Raw genomic sequence first — 21,069 nt, 5'->3', positions numbered from 1 at the left:
TCATTGAAATACACCCTTATTACAATGAAACCCAATGTCTAAAAATTGTTCTTACTTGGGGCTTGAACCACAGTAAGAGCCAAGATTTTGAATTCTACTAAATACAAAACAAACAAAAAGACTTTATATATTCATTTTCATTTAAGAAAATACTAGTAGTGATGTATTTTTTTAAGTATGCAGCTAATATGTTTGGAGTTATTTAAAATTTATATTGAGAAAAATGTATTTTTCACTATTGCTATTGACAAGCATCTACATAAGACTGTTAAATTGATTGTTTTATATCAAGCAACTTTTATAGTAGTTATTTTTATTGTTATAATATTTTATAAATTTTAAGGAATACAACAAAAAAGATGTTGTAGGTATTGAAGGGGGGGTCTATGGGAGGAGCGGTGGTACAAAAGGGGAACAAGAATGTGATTCAATTCTATTTAATTAAAATATGTTTTTAAATGTTAACAAATTCAGATAAATTGAAATCATGTAACTTTTCTCATCATAATGCAATAAAAGTTTAAAAAAAAAAAAAGAATTGACAAATGGGGCTAGGTGGTGGTAACGCAAGACTTTAATCCCAGCACTTGGGAGGCAGAGGCAGAGGCAGGCAGATTTCTGAGTTCGAGGCTAGTCTGGTCTACAGAGTGAATTCCAGAACAGCCAGGGCTATACAAAGAAACCCTGTCTTGGAAAAAAAATTGATAAATGGGACCTTATAAAATTTCAAAGTTTCTGTAAGGCAAAAGACACTGTCAATAGGACAAAATGGCAACCAACAGATTGGGAAAAGATATTCACCAGTCCTACATCTAATCGAGGGCTAATATCCAATATATACAAAGAACTCAAGAAGCTTGACTCCAGGGAATCAAATAACTATTAAAAATGGGGTACAGAGCTAAACAAAGAATTTTCAACTGAGGAATATCGAATGGCCAAGAAGCACTTAAAGAAATGCTCAACATCCTTAGTCATAGGAGAAATGCAAATCAAAACAACCCTGAGATTCTACCTCATACCAGTCAGAATGGCTAAGATCAAAAACTCAGGTGACAGCAGATGCTGGTGAGGATGTGGACAAAGAGAAACACTCCTCCATAGTTGGTCGGATTGCAAGCTGGTACAACCACTCTGAAAATCAGTCTGGTGGTTCCTCAGAAAATTGGACAAAGTATTACCTGAAGATCCAACTATACCACTCCTGGGTATATATACCCAAAAGATTCTCCCACAAGGACACAGCTCCACTATGTTCAAATCAGCCTTATTTATAATAGCCAGAATCTGGAAAGAACATAGATGTCCCTCAACAGAGGAATGGGTACACAATGGAGTACTACTCAGCTATTAAAAACAATAACTTCATGAAATTCTTAGGCAAATGAATGGAACTAAAAAATATCATCCTAAGTAGGGTAACCCAATGACAAAAGAACACACATGGTATGCACTCACTGATAAGTGGATATTAGCCCAAGAGCTCAGAATACCCAAGATATAATTCACAGACCACATGAATCTCAAGAACAAGGAAGACCAACATGTGTGTGCTGGTCCTCCTTAGAAAGGGGAACAAAATATTCACAGGAACAAATACAGAGACCAAGTGTGGAGTACAGACTGAAGGAAAGGCCATCCAGAGACTCCCTCACCTGAGGCATATACAGTCACCAAATGCAGACACTATCGTGGATGCCAAGAAGTGCTTGCCAACAGGAGCCTAATATAGCTGTCTCCTGAGAGTCTCTGCCAGAGCTTAACAAATACAGAGACAGATGCTTGCAGCCAAACATTGGCTGCATAGGACTGAGCACAAGTCCCCAATGGAAGAGTTAAAGAATGGAAGGAATTGAAGGGATTTGCAACCCCATAGGAAGAACAATAATATCAACCAACCAGACCCCCCAGAGCTCCAAGGGACTAAACCACCAATCAAGGAGTACACATGGAGGGAGCATGGCTCCTGCCACATATGTAGCAGAGCATGCCCATGTTGGGCATCAATGGGAGGAGAGGCCCTTGGTTCTGTGAAGGCTTGATGCACCAATGTAGGGTGATTTGAGGGTGGGGAGAGGGGAGTTGATGTGTAGGTAGGGGAACACCCTCATAGAAGCAAGAGGAGGGGAGTGGATATGGGGCTTCCAGGAGTAAACTGGGAAAGGGAAAAACATTTGAAATGTAAAGAAAATATCCAATAAAAAAAACACCCATTAAACTCCACAAAATAATAATAGTAGGAGACTTCAATACCCCACTCTCACCAATGGGCAGATCATGGAAACAGAAACTAAACAGAAACTTGTTTGAGACTGTGTGGAAACACAGTGAAACTAATAAAGGCTATGAACCAAATGGATTTAAAAGATATCTACACAACACTTCACTTAAAACAAAAGAATGTATCTTCTTCTCAACACTTCATTGACTCTTTAATCTGTCACAAAACAAACCTCAACAGATACAAAAAGATTGAAATAATCCCATGCATCCTATCAGATCACCACAGACTAAGGCTGGTCTTCAATAACAAAAGAAACAACAGACCCACATACCCATGAAAACTGAACAACTTCCTATTCAATGAGAACTTGGTCAGGAAAGAAATAAAGAAAGAAATTAAGGACTTCCTGGAATTCAATGAAAATGAGGACACAGCATCCCCAAATTTATGGGACACAATGAAAGCCATGCTAAGAGGAAAATTCATAGCACTGAGTGCCCTGGTTAAAAAAAAAAAAAAGAAATGGAGAGTTTCTATACTAACAAGTTAACAACACATCTAAGAGCTCTAGAGCAAAAAGAAGCAAACACACCCAAGAGGAGTAGAAGACAGGAAATAGTCAAACTCAGGGCCAAAATAAAGCAAATAGAAACAAAGAATGATACAAAGAATAAACAAAACCAAAAGTTGGTTCTTTGAGAAACTCAACAAGATAGATAAATCCCTAGCCAAATTAACTAAAGAATCCAGAGACAGTATCCAAAATAACAAAATCAGAAATGAAAAGGGAGACATAAACAACAGAAATGGAGGAAATTCAAAAAATCATCAGATCCTACTACAAAAGCCTATACTCAACAAAACTAGAAAATCTAGATGAAATAAATGATTTTCTAGACAGATACCAAATACTAAAGTTAAATCAAGAGCAGGTAAACTGTCTAAACAGGCCCGTATCCCCTAAGGAAATAGAAGAAGACATTAAAAAACCTCCCAGCCAAAAAAGCCCAGGGCCTGATGGCTTTAGTGCAGAACTCTACCAGACCTTCAAAGAAGAGCTAATACCAACATTCCTCAAACTGTTCCATAAAATGGTAAAAGAAGGAACACTACTCAGTTTGTTCTATGAAGTGCAGTTACACTGATAACTAAACCACACAAAGACCCAACAAATAAAAAAGAGAGAACTTCAAACCAATTTTGCTTATGAGTATCGATGTAAAAACACTCAATAAAATTTTTGCAAACTGAATCCAAGAACACATCAAAACCATCATTCACTACAATCAAGTAGGCTTCATCCCAGGAATGCAAGTTTAGTTCAATATACAACAATTCATTAGCATAATCCATTATATAAACAAACTCAAAGAAAAAAATCACATAATCATTTCCTTAGGTACTGAAAAGGCATTTGACAAATATAACACCCTTTCATGTTAAAAGTATTGGAGAGATCAGGAATTCAAGGCCCATACCTGAACATAATAAAAAACAATTTACAGCAAACCAACAGCCAATATCAAATTAAATGGAGAGAAACTTGAAGCAATCCAACTAAAATCAGGGACAAGAAAAAGATACCCACACTCCCAGCCCCATATTTATTCAATATAGTACTCTAAGTCCTAGCTAGAGCAATAAGACAACAAAAGGAGATCTAGGGGATACAAATTAGCAAGGAAGAAGTGAATGTATCACTGTTTGTAGATGATATGATGTTATACTTAAGTGACCCCAAAAATTCCACCAGAGAACTTCTATAGCTGATAAACAACTTCAGCAAAGTAGCTGAATATAAAATTAACTCAAACACATCAGTGTTTATAAAATCAGTGTTTATCATTTATAAAAATGATAAATAGGCTGAGAAAGAAATTAGAAAAACAACATCCTTCACAGTAGTCAAAAATATTATAAAATATCTTGGAGTAACTTTAACCAGACAAGAGAAAGATCAGTATGGCAAAAACATCAAGTCTCTCAAGAAAGAAATTGAAAAATGGAGAGATCATCCAAGCTTATGGATTGGTAGGATTAACATAGTAAAAATGATCATCCTACCAAAAGCAATCTATAGATTCATGGTAATCCCCATCAAAATTCCAACACAATTCTTCAAAGACATGGAAAGAGCAATTTTCAATTCCATATGGAAAAGCAAAAAACTCAGGATAGCAAAAACAATTCTTAGAACTTCTGGGTGAATAACCATCTCTGACATCAAGCTATACTTTAGAGCAATAGTGATTTTAAAAAAAGAAAAAAGTGCATGCTATTGGTACAGAGACAGATAGGTTGATCAATGGAATAGAATTGAAGACCCAGAAATAAAACACACACTTGTGGACGCTTGATCTTTGTCATAAGTGTCAAAAATATTCAATGAAAAACAGAAAGCATCTTCAATAAATGGTGCTGATCTAACTGGCAGTCAGTTGTAGAAAAATTAAAATAGATCCATGGTTGTCAGCTTGCACAAAGCTCATGTCCAAGCGGATGAAGAACATCAACATAAAACTATATACATTGAATCTAATAGAAGAAAAAGTGGGAATGAGCCATGAACTCATGGCCACAGGGGGAAATTTCCTAAACAGAACTCCAGTGACTCAGACTTTAAGATCAACAATTGATTAATGGGACCTCATGAAACTGAAAAGCTTCTGTAAAGCAAAGGACATGGTCAATAGAACAAATTGGCAACCTACAGATTGGGAAAAAAAATCTTCACTAACCTCACCTGATTGAGGGCTAATATCCAAAATATATAAAGAACTCAAGAACTAACCTCCAGAAAGCCATACAACCCAATCAATAAATGGGAGTATAGAACTAAACAGAGTTCCAACAGAGGACTCTCGAATGGCTGAGAAACACTTTAAAAAAATGTTCAGAATCCTTAGTGATCAGGGTAATGCAAATCAAAACAACCCTGAGATTCCACCTTACAACAATCTGAACGGCTAAGATCAAAACCTTAAATGACGACAGCACATGCTGGTGAGGATGTGGAGAAAGGGGAAAACTCCTCGATTGCTGGTAGAATTTCAAATTGGTACAACCACTCTGGAAATCAGTCTAGAGCTACCTCAGAAAATTGGAAAGAGATCTACCTGAAGACCTAGTTATACCACTCCTGAGCATATACCCCCCCCCAAAAAAAAATGCTCCACCATGCCACAGGGCACATGCTCCACTATGTACATAGTAGCCTTATTTGTGATAGCCAGAAACTGGAAACAACCGAGATTAGCACTACAGAAGAATAGATGCATAAAATGTGGTTTATATATACAATGGAATACTATTCAGCTATTAGAAGGAGGATCTCGTGAGTTTTGCAAGCAAATGGATAGAATTAGAAATTATCATCCTGAGTGAGGTAACTGAGACCCAAAAGGACATGCATGGTATGTACTCACTAATAAGTGCATATTAGTCAATAAATAAATAAATAAATAAATACAGAATACCCAAGATACAATCCACAGAACTCAAAAAGATTAACAAACTGAAGGGCCCAAGTGAGGATGCCTCAATTCCACTTAGAAGAGAGAAGAAAACAATCACAAGGGGCAGACAGAGCGAGGAACCTGAGTGGGAGAGGAGACAGGGAGGGGAAAAGGGAACATGATCAGATATTGGGCATATCAGGAGTAAAGCCCTGAGGCCAGCAGAAAGAATGAAACAGGCAACCTTGGGAGATAGGAGGGCCTGGTCTGTCCTCAGTGAGAGAAACACACATAATCCTTGAGAGACTTGAGGCCTCAAGGAGTGGGGAGATGTGGTGGGGTCCGGGGGCGGGAGTCATCCTCTTGGAGATGGTGGAGGGGCAAGGAGGAATAGGATGAGGAACTGTTGGAGGGCAGAACGGGAGGGGGATAAGGACTGGACTGTTAAAAAATAGATTAAAGGTAAAAAAAAAATACAGAAAAATATAATTAAACAGGTGAAGGAAATAAATAAAACTGTACAGGAGCTTAAAGTGAAAATAAAAACAATAAAGAAATTGAGTGAATCCTGGACATGGAAAACCTAGGGAAGAGAACAGGAACAACAAATCAAACACCACCAAAAGAATACAGGAGATAGAAGAAAGAATCTTGTGTGTAGAAGATATAATAGAAAAAATGATACTTCAGTCAAAGAAAATATTAAGTCTGAAAAATTCCTGACACAAAGCATACAGGAAATTTTGGGTACCATGAAAAGACCTTACCTAAGAAGAATAGGAATGGTACAGAACCTATTTTCAGCACACTCATAGAAGACAGTCCAGTCCTTATCCCTCTCCTGGTCTGCTCTCCAACAGTTCCTCATTCAATTCCTCCTCCCCTCCACCACACCTTCCCACTTCCTGATCAGGTGTGTTTCCTCTCACTGAGGACAGACCAGCCCTTACTCTGCTATTTATGTGTTAGGGTCCTCATATCAGCTAGTGTATGCTACCTCATTGGTGGCGCAGTGCCCAAGAGATCTCAGGAGTCCGGGTTAGTTGAGACTGCTGGTCTTCCTATGGGGCAGTCCTCCTCCTCAGCTTCTTCCAGCTTATCCCTAATTCAACCACAGAGGTCCCCGGCTTCTGTCCATTGGTTGGGTGTAAGTATCTGCTTCTGACTCTTTGAGCTGCTTGTTAGGCCTCTCAGAGGGCTGCCACACTAGGCTCCTGTCTGTAAGTACACCACAGCATCAGTAATAGTGTCAGGCCTTGGAGCCTCCCCTTAAGCTGGATCCCAATTTGGGCCTATGACCAGACCTCCTTTCCCTCACACTTTTCTCTATTTTTGTCCCTGCAGTTCTTTTAGACAGGAGCAACTGTGGGGTAGAGTTTTGACTATGGAATGGCAACCCCACCACTCCACTTGATGTTCTGTATTTCTACTGGAGGTTCCCTCTTCCCACTGTAAGCATTTCATCTAAAGTTCCTTCCTTTGAGTCCTGAGAATCTCTCACCTCCTAGCTCTCTGGTACATTCTAGTGGGTCACCTCCTATCTTCAAAGGTTGCCTGTTTCCATTCTTTCTACTGGCCCCTCAGGGCTTCACCCCTGGTATCCCCAATATCTGAACATGTTCCCCTTTTTCCTTTTCCCCTCCCTGTCTCCTCTCCCACCCAGGTCCCTCGCTCCCTCTGCCCCCTTGTGATTACTTTCTTCTCCCTTCCAAGGGGGATTGAAGCATCCTCACTTAGGCCCTTCAGTTTGTTAACCTTTTTTGAGTTCTGTGGATTGTATCCTGGGTATTCTGTACTTTTTTGGCTAATACCCACTTATTAGTGAGTACATACTATGCATAGGTCTGAGTTACCTCACTCAGGATGATATTTTCTAGTTCCATCCCTTTGCCTGAAAAACTCTTCCCAATCTTTATTTTTTTTTCCTGAGACAGGGTTTCTCTGTATAGCTGTGGCTGTCCTGGAACTCACTCTGTAGACCAGGCTGGCCCCAAACTCAGAAATCTGCCTGCCTCTGCCTCCCAAGTGCTGGAATTAAAGGCATGTACAACCACTGCCTGGTCTCAATCTTTAATTAATATTTTATTTTATTTTTATTTATGGAGTGTGTGTGTGTGTGTGTGTGTGTGTGTGTGTGTGTGTGTGAGAGAGAGAGAGAGAGAGAGAGAGAGAGAGAGAGAGAATGCACAGAAATCACAGGCAGTTGTAAGCTACTTGATGGTGTGCTAGAATCTGGGTGTTCTCCGAGAGCAGCAAGTGTAGAGTGTAAGTACTCTAAGCCACTGAACTTTCTCTCCAGTCCTTTTTTTTTTTTTTTTTTTTTTTTTTTTTTTTTTTTTTTTTTTGATACTGTTTCACTGTGAAGCAATGAAGCACTGGTTGGATTGGAACTCAGAATGTAGACCAGGCTGTCTTCAAATTAAGTTTACACATAAATTCAAATAATAAATAATACAAGGGAACACTAAAAGAAACAGTCTTCTGGTTAAAAGCACGGAGAGGACCACACAGGCATTGACGTTATACTGTGATTTGTGTAGCATATATGTTAAAGTATTTTTCTTTTAACTATAGCACAATGTAGTGCTCTTATGTATAGTTAGCTTTAAACATCTAAGGTGGTAAAGGTGTGTTTTTAAGAAAAAAAAAACAAGAAAGTTTCTCACAATAGACATCTTCGAAAGGCTTTATGGTCTTATTTGTAATTGCTTTATTTAGCACAGGACACTGTATGTCATTACTTTCCTGTATTTTCCTATATTTCCTGTATACACATTTCAGAGAAAAAGCACAATTCATTATAGATGAAAGAGAAATACTTTAATACAGATGCTACACAAATCATAGTACAATATGCATGCCTGTGAGTTCCTCTCTGTGCTAATAACCAGAAAATTGTTTCCTTAGGTGTTCCCACGTATAGCTAGCTTTCAACATCTTAGGTGGTAAAGTTGTGTTTTTGAGAAAAAAAACAAAAAAGTTTCTCACAAAAGAAGTCATGTTCAAAATGCAGTAAGTTCTTATTTGTAATTGATTTACTTTAGTACAGGATACTATATATCATTACTTTCCTGTATTTTCACACACATGTTGCACAGAAAACAGTACAAGTCATTATATCCAATAGAAAAGTACTTTAACATAGACAATACACAAATCAAACTACAATATGCATGCCTGTGTGTTCTTCTTTGTGCTAAAAACTGGAAGAGTGTTTCCTTTAGTGTTCCCATCTAACACCTTTAAACATCTTCGGCGGTAAAGGTGTGTTTTTAAGAAGATAACAAGAAGGTTTCTCACAATAGATGTCATGTTCAAAACACATTAAGTAAGTTCTTATTCCTAAATGATTTACAGGACACAGTATGTCATTACTTTCCTGTATTTTCACATATCCCTTTCAGAGAAAACTATACAATGCATTAGAGCTTAAAGAAAAGTATTTTAACATAGATACTGCAAAAATCACAGTCCAATGTGAATGCCTGAATGTTCCACTCTGTGCTAAGAACTAGAAGAGAGCTCCTTTTAGTGTTCTCATTTACAGTTAGCATTAAACATATTAGGTGGCAAAGGTGTATTTTTAACTGGATACCAAGAGAGTTTCTCACAATAGACATGTATGAGTCAGGGTTTCTACTTCTGCACAAACATCAAAACCAAGAAACAAGTTGGGGAGGATAGGATTTATTCAGCTTACATTTCCACATTGCCGTTTATCACCAAAGGACGTCAGGACTGGAACTCAAGCAGGTCAGGAAGCAGGAGTTGATGCAGAGGCCATAGAGAGATGGTACTTACTGGCTTACTTCCCTGGCTTGCTCAGCCTGCTTTCTTATAGTACCCAAGACTACCAGCCCAATGATGGCACCACCCACAATGGGTCCTATCACCTTAATCACTAATTGAGAAAATGCCTCAATGCTGGATTTCATGGAGGCATTTCCTTACCTGAAGCTCCTTTGTGATAACTCTAGCTTGTGCCAAATTGGCACACAAAAAAAGCTACTTCAAGATGTAATCTTCAAAATGCCTTATGTTCTTATCTGTAATTGATTTACTTTAGCATGGTATATTCTATGTCAATACTTTCCTGTATTGTCAAACACACATTTCACAGAAAACAATACAATTTGTTAGAGCTGAAAGAGAAGTACCTTAATGTAGATGCTGCACAAGCCACAGTACAATATGTTTGCCTGGGAGTTCCTCTTTGTGCTAAAAGCCAGGAGAGTGTTTCTCTTAGTGTTCCCATACAGAGTTAGCTTTAAACATCTAAGGGAGTAAAGGTGTGTTTTTAAGATGACAACAGTAAGGTTTCTCATAATAGATGTCATCTTCAAAACCCACTAAGTAAGTTCTGCTTTGTAATTGATGTTTCCTGTCTTTACACATACACATTTCACAGAAAACCATACACTGCATTATAGCTGGAAGATAAGTACTTTAACACAGTTACTACACAAATCACAGTACAATACAAATGCGTACGTTTTCCTCTCTGTGTTAATCAACCAGAAGAGTGTTTCTTTAAGTGTTCCCATGTACAGTCAGCTTTAAACATCTTAGGTAGTAAAAGAGTGTTTTAAAGAAGACAACAGTAATGTTTCTCACAATAGACACCATCTCTAAATTGCAATAAGTAATTTTACTTGTAATAAATTTCTTTTAGTTCAACAATACTCTATGTCATTAATTTCCTTTATTTTTCACATACATATCTCAAATAAAACAGAACAAGTCATTGTACCTGATAGTGAAGAACTTTAACATAGATGCTACACAAATCACAGGGCAATGAACATTCCTTGGTGTTCCTCTCCATGCTAATAACCTGAAGAGTATTTGCTTTGCTGGATTCATGTACAGTTAGTTTTAAACAATTTAGATGGTAAAGGTGTTGTTTTCAAGAAGATGACAAGAACATTTCTCACAATAGACGTCATGTTCAGAACACATTAAGTTCTTATTCCTAATTGACTTACTTTAGTACAGGACATTGTACGTCATTACTTTCCTGTATTTCCACAGAAAACTGTACAATGCATTATAGCTGAAAGAGAAGTAATTTAACATAGTCACTACACAAATCACAGTATAATATGTATGTCTGTATGTTCCTGTCTCTGTTAATAATTGGAAGAGTGTTTCTTTTAGTGTTCCCAGGTCGGAGCTAAAGGTGTGTTTTTAAGAAACTAACATGAAAGCTTCTCAAAATATCATCGCCTTCAAAATGCCTTATGTTCTTATTTGTAATTGATTTACATTAGAATGGGGCAGTGTGTGTCATTACATTCCTGTATTTCAACATACACGTTTCACAGAAAACTTTGCAATGTGTTAAAGCTGAAAGAAGTTTACAACAATGAATGCCTACATGCATATCTGTCACAAGCTCAACAGGATCACTGAAAGTTAAAAAACATAATTTTATGACTAAGTTATTGACATTTTATAGATAAACAGAGTCAATTTGTCATCATCTGTTTTTACACCTATATTAACCCCTTAGTTCCCTTTGACCTTTGGTTAATCGATTTGAAACCTTTCACTGAATGTGCTCTAAACTGTAAATTCCTGCTTTCTATCTCAGAAGCAATGAACTAGTGACATGTGAAGGTAGCCAGAGTTCTCATTACAGTTTTGACATCAGAAAGAACTTAATAGCAGAACTATTATGAATGATCTAAATAATCATTAATAAAATTTTAGAAATAATTATAGGATCATCATTTAAAATTAAGAAATTATCTATTTGTTTACATAGCATTACTACAGGACCTTACAACTTCTGACTTCTACAAAAATCTGTTAAAAAGGGTGGGCTAATACCTAGTGATTGTTATATAAATTTAACAATAACAGAAATGCAAATTGAAAGCAGGAATCTTTCCTCACATGTAATTTTATTGACCTTGCCTTAAGAAATCAATTCTTGGCTGGTGTCTTGAGCAGACCTTAGGTGCCAGCTCTGCATCCAGTCCCACCGTACACAGAAGAAGCTTGACTGTCAGGTGCTCAAACATGCCCAGGATCATAGGTGAGGAGGCTACAACATCTGCCTCAACAACAGGAGTAACTGGGACCAGTGGGATCCAGAAAGGCAGGAACCCTGCTCAACCAGTTGCAAGGATTCCTTCTGGTCTGAACTGGTGCCCTGAGTAGACCTTGGGTACTAGCTCCAAACCCAGTCCCAAAAACCCAGAAGAAGTTCAACTCTCAAGTGCTCTAAGGATCATAAGATCACAGGATCTTAGGAGGCTTAGTCACACCAGGATTTCAGGGTCCCAGAGGCAGCTTGACTCCCAGGAGCTCTGACACATTCAGCATCTCAAAGTCACAGGATCCCAGAATCACAGGATCATAGGAACAGCTGGACTCTGAAGAGTTCTGATACCACCAGGATCACAGGAGGGACAGGCTCAAGTCAGAGAGAGCAAGGGCAGGTAGAACTAGAGATAACCAGATGGTGAGAGGCAAGCATAAGAACATAAGCAACAGAAACCAAGGTTACTTGGCATCATCAGAACCCAGTTCTTCCACCATAGCAAGTCCTGGATACACCATCACACCTGAAAAGTAAGATTCAGATCTTCGCATGATAATGATACAGGACCTTAAGATGGATATAAATAACTCCCTTAAAGAGTTAGAGGAGAACACAGGTAAACAGCTAGAAGCCCTTAAAGAGGAAACACAAAAATCCCTTAAAGAATTACATGAAAATGCAAACAAATACATGAAGGAATTGAACAAAGCCATCCAGGATTTAAAATGGAAATAGAAGCAATAAAGAAATCAGAAAGAGAGACAACACTGGAGATAGAAAATCTAGGAAAGAGATCAGGAGTCATAGATGCAAGCATCACCAACAGAATAAAAGAGATAGAAGAGAGAATCTCAGGGTCAGAAGATACCATAGAAAACATTGACACACAGTTAAAGAAAATGCAAAAAGCAAAAAGCATTTAACTCAAAATATCCAGGAAATCCAGGACACAATGAGAAGACCAAACCTAAGGATAATAGGTACAGAAAGGAGCAAAGATTCACAACTTAAAGGGCCAGTAAATATCTCCATCAAAATTATAGAAGAAAACTTCCCTAACCTAAAGAAATAGATACCTATGAACATACAAGAAGCATACAAAACTCCAACTAGACTGGACCAGAAAAGAAATTACTCTCATTGCATAATAATAAAAACACCAAATGCACTAAACAAAGAAAGAACATTAAAAGCAGTAAGAGAATACGGCCAAGTAACATATAAAGGCAGGCCTATCAGAATTACACCAGAGTTTTCCCAAGAGACTGTAAAAGCTAGAAGATCCTGGGCAGATGTCATACAGACCCTACAAGAACACAAATGCCAGCTCAGGCTACTATAACCAGCAAAACTCTCAATTACCATAGATGGAGAAACCAAGATATTCCATGACAAAACCAAATTTACACAATATCTTTCCACAAATCCAGCCCTACAAAGGATAATTGATGGGAAACTCCAATACAAGGAGGAAAACTACACTCTAGAAAAAACAAGAAAGTAATCTTTCAACAAGCCCAAAAGAAGATAACTAGACACACATAATTCCATCTCTAACAACAAAAATAACAGGAAGCAACAACCACTATTCCTTAACATCAATGGACTCAATTCCCTAATAAAAAGACATAGACTAACAGACTGGATACATAAACAGGACCCAGCATTTTGCTTCATATAGGAAATGTACCTCAGTGTCAAAGACAGACACTACCTCAGAGTAAAAGGCTGGAAAACAATTTTCCCAGCAAATGGTTCCAAGAAACACTCTTGAGTAGCCATTCTAATATCAAATAAAATAGACTTTCAACCAAAAGTTATCGAAAAAGATAAGGAGCAACACTTCATACTCATCAAAGGAAAAAAATCTATCAAGATGAACTCTCAGTTCTGAACATCTATACTCCAAATGCAAGGGCACCCACATTCATAAAAGAAACTTTACTAAAGCTCAAAGCACACATTGGACCTCACACAGTAATAGTGGAAGACTTCACCACCCCACTGTCAGCAATGGACAGATCATGGAAACAGAAACTAAACAGAGACACAGTGAAACTAACAGAAGTTATGAACCAAATGGATCGAACAGATATCGACAGAACATTTCACCCCAAAACAAAAAATAAACCCTCTTCTCTGCACCTCATGGTACCTTCTCCAAAACTGACTATATAATCAGACATAAAACAAGCCTCAACAGATACAAGAAGATTGAAATAATCCCATGCATTCTATCAGATGACCATGGACTAAGGCTAATAATTAAATAACAACATAAACAACAGACAGCTCACATACTCATGGAAACTAAACTCTCTGCTCAATGATAACTTGGTCATGGAAGGAACAAAGAAAGAAATCAAGTGCTTTATAGAATTGAATAAAAGTGAAGACAAATCATACCCAAACTTAAGGGATACAATGAAAGAAGTGTTAAGAGGAAAATTCATAGCACTAAATGCCTTCATTAAAAAAAAAAAAAAAAAAAAAAAAAAAAAAAAAAAAAAAGAGCCAGGTAGTGGTGGTGCATGCCTTTAATCCTAGCACTTGGGAGGCATAGACAAGCAGATTTCTGAGTTTGAGACCAGCCTGATCTAGTGAGGTCCAGGACAGCCAGGGCTATACAGAAAAAACCGGTCTCAAAAAAAAAAAAAAAAGCCAGTCCCACAACACCACTCCCAGGTGTTCTAACACAACAGGATCAGAGGTGAGAAGGAGGTAACATCTGTCCCAACACTGGGAGAAACTGGGACCAGCGGGACCCAGGCACACAGGAACTCCACCAGCCTAGTGGCACAGGTTTCTTCCCGTCTGTCTGGGCTAGTGCCCTGAGCAGACATTGGACGCAAGCTCCACAGCCAGTCCCACAACACCCAGAGGAAGCTTCACTCCCAGGCACTCTAACACGCCCAGGATCAGAGGTGAGGAGGACACAACATCTGTCCCAATACTGGATGTAACTGGGACCAGCGGGACTAGGCACACAGGAACTCTGCCAGCCCAGTGGCTCAGGTTCCTTCTGGTCTCACAACACCCAGAGGAAGCTCTAATCCCAGGTGCTCTAACAAGCACAGGGTCACAGAATCACAGAGACAGCTTGACTCTGAGGAGATCTGACACAACCAGGATCACAGGAAGGACAAGCTCCAGTCAGATTTAGCAAGAACAGGTAGCACTAGAGATAACCAGATGATGCGGAGCAGGCATAAGAATATAAGCAACAAAAACCAAGGTTCTTTGGCATCATCAGAACCCAGTACTCCCACCATAGCAAGTTCTGGACACACCATTACACTGGAAGAACAGGATTCAGATATAAAATCACTTCTCATGGTGATGATACAGGACTTGAAGAAAGACATAAATAGCACCCTCAAAGAAATACAGGAGAACACAGGTAAAGAGCTAGAAGCCCTTCAAGAGGAAACACAAAAATCCCTTAAAGAACTACAGGAAAACACAATCAAACAGGTGAAGGAAATGAGCAAAACCATCTAGAATCTAAAAATGGGAATAGAAACAATAAAGAAATCAGAAAGAGAGACAACCCTGCAGATAGAAAACCTAGGAAAGAAATCAGGAGTTGTAGATGCAAGCATCATCAACATATAGAGATAGAAGAGACATCTCAGGGGCAGAAGATACCATAGAAAACATTGACACAACAGTCAAAGAAAATGCAAAAAGCAAAAAGCACCTAACCCAGAACATCCAGGAAATCTAGGATACAATGAGAAGACCAAACCTAAGGATAATAGGTATAGAAGAGAGTGAAGACTCCCAATGTAACGGGCCAGTAAATATCTTCAACAAAATTATAAAAGAAAATTTCCCTAACCTAAAGAAAGAGATGTCCATGAACATACAAGAAACCTACAGAACTCCAAATAGACTGGACCAGAAAAGAAATTTGTCCTGTCACATAATAATCAAAACACCAAATGCTCTAAACAAAGAAAGAATTTTAAAAGCAGTAAGGGAAAAAGTTCAAGTAACATATAAAGGCAGGCCTATCAGAATTACACCAGACTTCTCACCAGAGACTATGAAAGCTAGAAAATCATGGGCAGATGTCATACAGACCCTACAGGAACATAAATGCCAGCCCAGGCTACTATACCCAGCAAAACTCTCAGTTACTTTAGGTGGAGAAAACAAGATATTCCATGACAAAACAAAATTTACACAATATCTTTTCACAAATCCAGCCCTACAAAGGATAATAGATGAAAAACATCAACATAAGGAGCAAAACAACACCCTAGAAGAGACAAGAAAATAATCTTTCAACAAACCCACACAAGCCTAATTCTACCTCTTACAACAAAAACAACAGGAAGTATCAATTACTTTTTAAATATCTTGATATGAAAATTAATATTACCAATATATCCTAATCGATTAAAATCCAAAAACATGAGGAAGTAGAAGTTTGTTGATTGTCATCCAATGGTCTCTCTAATTTGGTAATTGGAGAAATATGTCCAATATTATATAATCCATATACACCTTCAGCTTGTTTGTTCGTGACAGTGTCTTGCTGCGTACTACATAATGGTCTTGAGATCTTGCTTCTCCTATCTCAGCCTCTCTATCAGTAGTATTGTTTATTTCATGTTTTCACACTATACTATGGTTTTCAGAAGAGCTTACATATTTTAAAAGTATTTATATACCCAAAAGTAATGTAGACAATTAAATTAGGAGGGGGCTTGTAAGAGAACAACAAAGTGTGAGACTGAATGCTTTGCTTGACGTTTGTAACTCTTGTATCAAATTACCACAGTAAGAGCCAAGATTTTAAACTCTACTCAATACAAAACAAACAAACAAAACACTTTATATATTTATATTCATTTAAGAAAATATTAGTAGTGATGTACTATTTTGAAATATACAGTTAATACATTTGGAGTTATTAAAAATTTATATTAAGAAAAACATTTGTATTTTCAGTATTGCTGTAGACATACATCTACATAAGATTGTTAAAATGATTGTTGTTTTATATCAAACAACTTTTATAATACTTACTTATTGTTATAATATTTTATAAGTTTTAAAGAATATAAAAAAAAGATATTGTAGGTATTGAAAAGGGGTCTCTGAGAGCAATTGGGGTACAAAAGGAAAACAAGAATGTGATTTAATTCTATTTACTTAAAATATGTTTTTAAATGTTAACAAATTCAGATAAATTGAAAATCATGTAACTTTTCTCATCATATTGCAATGAAACTTAAAAAAAAAAATAAGGAGAGATCCTATTCAAGCAACCTAATAGCACACCTGAAAGTTCTAGAATGGAAAGAAGGAAACACCCAAGAGAGTAGATGGCAGGAAATTGTCAAACTCAGAGTGAAAATAAGTAGATACAAAGAGGATGATGTAAAGGATCAACAAAACCAACAGCCGGTTCTTTGAGAAAATTCACAACATAGGTAAACCGTTAGCCAAACTATTTAAAAGGTACAGAGACAGCAGCCAAACTAACAAAATCAGAAACAAAAAGGGAGAGATAACAACAAAAACTGAGGGAATTAAAAAAATCATCAGAACCTATTACAAAAGTCTATACTCAACACAACTGGAAAGTCTGTATGAAATGGATGATTTCCTAGACAGATACAATGTACCAAAGTAAAATCTAGAGCACATAAACAACCTAAACACTCCCATAGCCCTTAAGGAAATAGAAATGGCATCAACAATGTCCCAAACAAACAAACAAAAAAAGCCCATGGCCAGATGGCTTTAGTGCAGAATTCTACCAGATCTTCAAAGAAGAGCTAACACCAATACTTCTCACGCTATTCCATGAAATGAAAACAGAAGAAACACTACCTAATTCATTTTATGAAGCCATACTACTCTGATACCTAGACCACAAAAAGACCCAAAAAAGAAAGAGAACTTCAGATCAATATCGCTTATGAATATCGATACAAAAATATTCCATAAAATTCTTGAAAAGCAAATCCAAGAACACATCAAAATCATCATTCACTGTAACCAAGTAGGCTTCATCCCGGGGATGCAGGAATGGTTCAGTATACAAAAATCTATCAATGTAGTACACTACATAAACAAATTTAAGAAAAAAAGCTACATGATCATCTCATTGGATGCTGGAAAAGCCTTTGACAAAATATAACACCCATTCAAATTAAAAGTCTTGTAGAGATCAGGAACTCATGGCACATACCTAAACATAATAAAAGCAATACATAGCAAACCAACAGCCAACAACAAATTAAATGGAGAGAAACTAGAAGCAATCCCAGTAAAATCCAGGACAAGACAAAGTTGCCCACTCTCTCCCTATCTACTCAATATTATATGAAGTTCTAGCCATAGCAATTAGACAACAAAAGGAGACCAAGGGGATACAATTTGAAAAGGAAGAAGTCAAAGTATCACTATTTGCAGATAATATGCATACATAAGTGACCTCCAAATTTCTACCAGAGAACTCCAAAGCTGATAAACAATTTCAGCAAAGTGGAAGGACAAGAAATTAACTCAATCAAATCAGTAGCTTTCCGCTGGGCGGTGGTGGTGCACGCCTTTAATCCCAGCACTTGGGAGGCAAAGGCAGGTGGATCTCTGAGTTCGAGGCCAGCCTGGTCTACAGAGTGAGTTCCAGGACAGCTAGGGCTATACAGAGAAACCCTGTCTCAACAAAACAAAACAAAACAAAACAAATCAGTAGCTTTCCTTTACAGAAAAAATAAACATACTGAAAAGGAAATTAGGAGAACCATACCCTTTACAATAACCACAAATAGTATAAAATATCTTAGTATAACTCTTACCAAACAAGTGAAAAATCTGTATGACAAGAACTTCAAATCTCTGAGGAAAAAAAATCAAAGAAGACCTCAGAAGATGGAAAGATCTCCCATGCTCATGGAATGGTAGGATTTACATAATGAAAATGGCCATCTTACCAAAAGCAATCTAAGGATTCAATGCAATCCCCATCAAAATTTTTCACAGACATGAAAAGGGCAATTCTCAACTTCATATGGAAAAACAAAAGAAAAACCAGGATAGCACAAACAATTCTCAACTATAAAAGAACTTTCAGGCCTGGAGAGATGGCTCAGCAGTTAAGAGCACTGACTGCTCTTCCAGAGGTCCTGAATTCAAATCCCAGTAACCACACAGTGGCTCACAACCATCTGTAATGAGATGTGATACCCTCTTCTGGTGTGTCTGAAGACAGCTACAGTGTTCTTATATATGATAAATCAATAAATCTTAAAAAAATAATTGAGATGAATCACCATCCCTGACCTCAAGCAATACTATGGAGCAATAGTGAAAGAAACCGCATGGTATTGGTACATTAAAAGAAAGGTCAATCAATGGAATAGAATCAAAGACTCAGAGGTAAACCCACACACCTATGGACACTTGATCTTTGATGATGAAGCCAAAAATATACAATGAAAAAAAAAAGGAAAGCATCTTCAATAAATGGTACAGGTCTAACTGGTATATGTAGGAGAATGAAAATGGATCTATATTTATCACCCTGCACAAAGCTCATGTCCAAGTGGATCAAGATCCTCAACATAAACCAGATACACTGAATCTAATAGAAGGGAAAGTGGGAAAGAGCCTCAAAACCACTGGCACTAGGGGAAATTTCCCGACAGAAATCCAATGGCTCAGGCTTTTAGATCAAGAATTGATAAACGGAATCTCATGAAACTGAAAAGCTTCTGTAAGGCAAAGAACATAGTCAATAGGGCAAACCAGCAATGTACAGATTGGTAAAAAAAAAAATCTTCACTCACTCTACATTAGACAGAACATATATAAAGAACTCAAGAAGTCCAAAAAAAAAAAAAAAAAAAAAAAAAAAAAAAACCCAAAAACCAAAAACCAACAACCCAATCAAAAAATGGGGCACAAAGCTAAACAGAGAATTCACAACAGAGGAATCTGGAATGGCAGAGCAGCACTTAAAGAAATGTCCAAAGTCCTTAGTCATCAGAAAAATGCAAGTAAAAACACCCCTGAGATTCCACCTCACACCAATCAGAATGGCTAAAAACAAAAACTCAAGTGACAGCACATGCTGGCTAGGATGTGGAGAAAGAGGAACACTCCTCCATTACTGATGGGAATTGCAAGCTGGTAAAACTGCACTAGAAATCAATCTGGTGGTTTGTCAGAAAATTAGAAATAGTTCTACCTGAAGACCCAGCTATACCACTCAAGGGCATATACCCAAAAGATGCCCCAACATACTCTAAGGACATGTACTCCACGATGTTCATAGTAGCCTTATTTGTAATAGCCAGAAGCTGAAAACAACCCAGATGTCCCTCAACCGAAAAATGGATACAGAAAAAAAAGTAGTTCATTTACATGATGGAAAACTATTCAGCTATTAAAAACAAGAACATCATGAATTTTGCAGGCAAATGGATAGAACTAGAAAATATCACCTTGAGTGAAGTAACTTAGACCCAAAAGGACATGTATAGTATGTACTCACTGATAAGTGGATATTAGCCAAAATACAGAATACCTAGAATATAACCCAGAGACTGTAAGAAGTGTAACAAGTATAAAGGCCCAAGTGAGAATGTTTCAATTCCACATAGAAGGGGGAAAGAGACAAAACTCTGCAGTGAGTTCCACAACACCCAGAGGAAGATCCACTCCCAGGTGCTCTAACACGCCCAGGATCAGAGGTGAGAAGGACACAACATCTGTCCCAACACCGGGAGAAAGTGGGACCAGCAGAACCCAGGCACACAGGAACTCTGCCAGCCCAGTGGCTCGGGCTGCTTCCAGTCTGTCTGGGCCAGCCAGTGCCCTGAGCAGACCTTGGGCACAAACCCCTTAGTCAGTACCACAACACGTAGAGGAACCTCCACTCACAGGTGCTCTAGCAAGCCCAGGATCACAGAATCCCAAAATCACAGGATCACAGAGACAGCTTGACTCTGAGGAGTTCTGACACAACCAGGATCACAGGAAGGACAGGATCCAGTCAGATTTAGCAAGGACAGGTAGCACTAGAGATAACCAGATAGCAGGACGCAAGTGTAAGAACATAAGCAACAGAAAACAAGGTTACTTGGCATCATCAGAACCCAATTTCCCAACATAGCATGTCCTGGACACACCATCTCACCAAAAAAGCAAGATTCAGATCTAAAATCACTTCTCATGATGATGATAGAGAACATTAAGTAGGACATAAATAACTCTCTCAAAGAAATACAGGAGAACACAGGTAACTAGCTGGAAGCCCTTCAAGAGGAAACACAAAAATTCCTTAAAGAACTACAGGAAAACACAATCAAACAGGTGAA

At 37.8% G+C, this 21,069-nt stretch overlaps 1 protein-coding gene across 1 annotated transcript in view; it reads right to left on the bottom strand.

Annotated features, from left to right (window-relative positions):
* Wac (WW domain containing adaptor with coiled-coil) overlaps positions 1 to 21,069 on the bottom strand; it is a 104,879-nt gene that overhangs the window by 4,909 nt on the left and 78,901 nt on the right. The window lies entirely within an intron of this gene.

The sequence above is a fragment of the Mastomys coucha genome, unplaced genomic scaffold (genome assembly GCF_008632895.1).
Source record: "Mastomys coucha isolate ucsf_1 unplaced genomic scaffold, UCSF_Mcou_1 pScaffold13, whole genome shotgun sequence".
NCBI classification, from domain to species: domain Eukaryota; kingdom Metazoa; phylum Chordata; class Mammalia; order Rodentia; family Muridae; genus Mastomys; species Mastomys coucha.
Note: the sequence above shows the minus strand (reverse complement) of the source record. Positions and strands in the feature narration are given on the sequence as shown.